Source organism: Solanum tuberosum, unplaced genomic scaffold, assembly GCF_000226075.1.
Source record: "Solanum tuberosum cultivar DM 1-3 516 R44 unplaced genomic scaffold, SolTub_3.0 scf00375, whole genome shotgun sequence".
Classification (NCBI taxonomy): Eukaryota; Viridiplantae; Streptophyta; class Magnoliopsida; order Solanales; family Solanaceae; genus Solanum; species Solanum tuberosum.
The window spans coordinates 39,019-44,836 of NW_006239299.1; positions in this window are offsets into that span (position 1 = coordinate 39,019).

Below are 5,818 nucleotides of genomic sequence, written 5' to 3' on the forward strand. Positions count from 1 at the left end.
CTACCACCACCCCCCTCCCCACCCCCAAAAAACATTTAAGTTTGATTTTAAAAAATATTTTCAAATTTCAAAAATTATTTTCTACTCTAGTAAAAATAAAAGATATTTCTCAAAAATATTTTTCATTCATAAATCAAACACTAAAAATCTTTTCTGATAAATATTTTCTACTCACCAACCATACATGAGAAAATAAGTCAAAAATCAACTTGTTTTCCAGGAAAACATTTTCCTTCATACAAAAATCTGTTCAATAAGGCTGTTAAGAGGTGTAGTGTTTTAACTTACAAAAGCCGGCAACTTTCAAGCAAGAAATATGCACTTTTGAACCTAAAAAATCTGCATCAAAAACTCTCACAATAAAGCGTTTTTGTTCCAAAAATACTCTTCTTTTTTTTGCACTAAAAATCTGCACGTAAAGCTGTTGATATCTGCAATTTTTTAACTCCCAAAATCTGGAATTTTCAAGCTAAAAATCTGCAATTTTGAACATCAAAATCTGCATTCATTAAGTTGCTGAAAAATGTTTTCAACTCTAATTAAAACAAATTTTAAATGGATAAATTCTTCTTTATAGAAATAAAAGAAATCACTCCCAAGTTCACTTCTAAAGGGTTAAGCTTTCACGACCAAAAGATATGTTAAGTAACGAATGAAAACTAAGTTAGAAAGCGCCGTCCTAAACCAAATGGTCGTACTAAACTCAATATCTAGAGGGAAGGGGAGATCAATGACTACATCTTACCACCGTCCTTGGTTGGCTTACAAAGTCGAACACAAATAAAGCGAATAGAAATATAAGCACAAAACACCGTGTAAAACGTTAGTCAATATAAATGTATGCGTATCTAAAAGGAATGTAAAGCTTTGAAATAATGAAGAAGCGTTGGACACTATTGACGCGATGAGGGCCTCTAGACACGGGCAAATAATGTAGTCGCTTCTCCGATTTGGACAGAGATGGAGTTATGTCACAACTTCAAGTGCACTCCCAAGTGTACATGTGCAAAAAAAATAAGATAAAAATTAGCACAACCTTAAATTAAATCAATGAACAGAATGATACAAATACTCTCACCATTTTCTTAATTTAACAAAGATCTTAACTGTCCTAATACTGTGTAATAAAGTTGCCAGGAAAGTAGCTATCCAACAAATCTACTCTTTCATTTTTAATGACTCACTAAATATGTAAAAGTATCAATAGTAAATCATAAAACAGTACCTCCTAATTCCTAACTAGCAGAATACTAATAGGTTAACACACTTCATTCTTCTTACTCTTTTTAGGCATTTCATGGTCCAAACAAAAGATGAATAAGGAAGTAGATTAAACATATTGTTTCCGGCTTGAGCAGTTCGTGAATTGGCTTAGTCGACTAAGACGGCATCAATGGAACACAATGAAAGAAGTAAGCCATGATTAGGTATGAACTCAAACTTTTAGAGTTTTGATTAAGTAAAAATGAAATTAGAAATAAGATGTGATGTGATTCAAACAAATTTCGACGCATTAAGATGAACCAAAATTGTCTAATGCATATCTACAAAAAATGAAGCATCCAGTTGTCTAACTACATAAAGGACAAAGACCTTCATGTGTAATCACTCTAGGATACATCAAATTTACTAAACTAGATAGAACATGATCTCAAAATCAATTTAGCATATAAGTTCAATGGCAGTTAACAAGCATTAGGGTAAGGATGCTTATTTCTTTTTTACTTTACAAAATATTTGCTTGTCAAGTGAGAGATGGAAGACAAATTTATATTGGTCCCTTAATTCAGTTATTTAAGTAAAGCTTAGAGTAACTCGATCTATCTAATTCGTAATAAGATGACACATCGACTATGAACAAACTAAAATCCCCAGAATCTCAGCAAAGTAAATGGTGCACTTTAGTCTAAAAATGGAAAAATGAGGTAATCACTTGATGAAATTGTTCATGTTCTATACTATATCCAAATATCTAAGCCGTCAATATACTCATTTTCATATCTAAGAGAAGCGTCGTGAAAGCATCATTAGACAAGCAACAATAGCCATTACTAACTAAAATACACCAAGTAGACAGAGTAAAGAAATGCTACTGGTTGTGAGTTATTACACATGTTTCGAACAAAATTAAAATTTTCTTCATTACTGACTTTTAAAACCAACAATCCAAAACATACAAGGGCGGAGAATCAAGCAATAAACTTAGTCGTTTAGAACTGATTCATATTTAGACAAATTTGGTAGAGCGAAACAACACCAAAAGTAACATGCTACGATTTAATGACTAAATAGGGAGAATGCTTACTATTCCCAGAATCTGATTAATGAGGGGAGGCTTTTAATATTCAAATATTCATCAAACCACTTCAAAGAGACATTTAACATACAAATTTGTGGGCAGCAATCACATCCCAAACTATTTAACTCAAATTATTTTTAGCTAGAAAGAGTGAACAGAACAAACTACAGCTAGTAAATTGGCATGATGAACAAATTTGACATGACTCGAATGGTCTTAACTATCCATGTCTAGACTAACATAATTTAGACGAGGCATGTTCATATTTTAACTATAACATGATGAATCTATCATTAGCATAATTGGTTGACTGAAAGTTTTGGACTTGATCATTCGAAACAAATTCTACATTCATCTTAATGTTTCAAAGAAAATCACATGATGCGTTTTGAAAAAATCTGAAGCTAGTTAGAAGAGGCTGACTGAATACTCCCATATATACAAAATTCTTAATTTCAACAGACAGACCATAAAGGGGTGTGATTTCTTACATTTTTATTGCACTCAATAGTTGAAGCTCATATCACATCCCTTAAAAGGGTTTATCAATGACTCAATGTGCGCACACATCTCATACTAATGTTGTTTATTAATGATAGCAAAAGAAAAAAAATATTGAGGAGGGAATCGTACATGGTCTGACGAAATGGGGAGACACATTCATCATAATCACACATTTAAACTAGCGACAATAATATACAAATGATTGCATTCACATTTATTTAAAAGAAATGAAAGAGAATGCAAGAACAAGCAACAACATATTTCAATTTAAACAGGAATGATATATAAACAAAAATTGGTTAAACCAAATACTGACCTTGTATGGAGAAACAAACTAAGGCCCAACGTCAAGCGATTTCAACTTCAAACTTCCACCCAAATTCTAATTTAAAACAGAAAGTAAAAGGACCAGAAAAAATGAGAACTTTCGAACTCTAAAAAAACTTGAAGTGTGCGGCGATTTTTACTTTCCTTTTTTGGGGTAGTTCTTGATTGATTCTTGGATTTTCTCTTTGATTTTCCAATGTCGATCCGATTCATCCTTATGGGAACCAAATGGTTCCCTTTTATAGCCAATTTGGGCTCCAAGAATTCAAAATTGGAATTCTTGGAAACGCAACTCTCAGAGTAAACAACAAAGAAATCATGAAGGGGAAGAAAAAATCGACCTTTTTAGGTCGATTTGAGAAGTTTGAGTGACTGATGGGGCCAGGAATCGCCGGAATTGACATTTTTCCAGTTGCTCAGAGCTGTTTCTGACAGGGGGATTGGGATCATGTGGGGCAGTGATGGAGATGTGTGAGGAAAAGGTGATGGGAGAGGAGTCTGGCGTCTGGAGAAAGCTAGCTAGCATAGGTCTGGGGAAGGGGCGTGGGCAGCTATGGAGGAGAGGAGCGATGAGTTTTCTTGTTCTGGAAAAAATAATTAAAAGGCATTGATTTTTGGGAGAAGAGGAAGATGACCACGTAGGTCTTGGAAGTTGAGGGATTAGAGGGGCGGTGTAGGGGTCTAAAAATTCTTAATTAATTTGGGTCATTCGATCGTTTGATTGAACGGTTAATAAAAATTAAGGGTTTAAAAAATAAATAACTAAAAAGGTTATATATATATAATAAAATAACAATTATTAAAAAAATGAATTAATTAAAGCCGTTGGATTAAAATAGAGGGTCGAGATTAAAAGTTAAGAAGCACAATCCATGTGCTCGCCTACGAGGCATACACAGATTGGCCGGTTTAAGGGGACTTGGATTGCCAAAATTGCTTAAATTAAATTCATTGAAATTAAAACCCTTTGTTTATTAAATGATCATAATTTATTAGATTAAAGATAATTGTTTTACAAAACTAGCTTATTTGATAAAATTAGTCATTTGAAAAATAAAATTAATATAAACTAGTAACTCAATAATTAATTAAGCTTTCTTAATTAAAAAAATTGTCAAAAATGTTTATTGTAACAATAGACATTATATATAACTAGAAAAATCGAATTAACCCTTAAGAACAATATTTATTTTTGATGTAAAATTTAATAAATGAGAAAGCAAGTAGTAATATTTATATAATATATTTAATTTTTATAAGAAATAATATTTATGAAATGATTTTTCAAATAAAATAAATAGTTAAAAATATTTTCCTATTACTACAAAAATTTCATAACATAGATATTTTTTATTTATTTATTTATTATTATTATTATTATTATTATTATTATTATTATTATTATTATTATTATTATTATTATAAAAACTTTATTTAAACAAATGTGGAGAACCAAAATTGGGTGTCAACAATGAGGAGTATGAACCGCTCAAGACCTATTTTCCTGATGAAGAAGTTTCATTTTGGGTGAAGATATTTCTGAAGCATATCCTGGTTGGAGAGTATTCTTTGATGGAGTGGCGAACCACCAAGAAAGAGGTATCAGAGCAGTCTTAGTGTTAGAATCTGGTCAGCACTATCCTATGGTGGCTAAACTCCGATTTGATTGCACGAACAACATGGCAGAATACGAAGCTTGTATTCTTCGTTTGAAGATGGCCATTGATATGAATGTTCACGAGTTGCTGGTTATTGGAGATTCAGATTTGCTGATTCATCAGGTTCAAGGAGAATGGGCCGTGAAAAACCCAAAGATCACACAGTATATACAGAAGTTGTGCAAAAGGTTCCGCAAGATTGATTTCAGACACACTCCTAGGACAAAGAATAAGTTGGTCGATGCCCTAGCTACCATCGCATCAATGATTAAGCATCCAGATACAAGTTATATTGATCCCGTGGATATAGAGGTAAAAGAGCGGCATGTCCATTGTTCACATGTTGAAGTGGAACCAGATGGTTTGCCTTGGTACTTTGATATCAAGAAGTATTTGGAGATCGGGACCTATCCTGAGAATGTAACTTTCAACCAGAAGAAGTCGATACGTCATATGGCCTTCAATTTCTTTGCAAGTGGGGAAATCCTTTATAGGAGGACTCCAGATTTAGGTCTTCTCAGATGTGTTGATGCTAGTGAAACTGCAAAGCTTCTGGAACAAATACATGCCGGAGTCTATAGTACTCACATGAATGGACTCACTTTGGCGAGGAAGATCCTCCAAGCCGGCTATTTTTGGATGACTATGGAGCATGATTGTTGCAAGTTTGTGCAGAAATGTCATAAATGTCAGGTGCATGGTGATTTGATTCGAGTGCCGCCTCACAAACTCAATGCTATGAGTTCACCTTGGCCGTTTGTAGCTTAGGGCATATATGTCATTGGTCCAATAGAGCTAGCTGCCTCTAACGGACACAGATTCATTTTAATTGCCATTGACTACTTCACCAAGTAGGTGGAAGTAGCTTCGTATAAGTCGGTGACTAAGAAAGTTATAGCTGATTTTGTTCGCACCAATTTGATATGTAGGTTTGGAGTACTAGAATCCATCATTACTGACAATGGAGCGAATCTCAACAGTCACTTGATGAGAGAGATATGTGAACAATTCAAGATTACTCACCAGAACT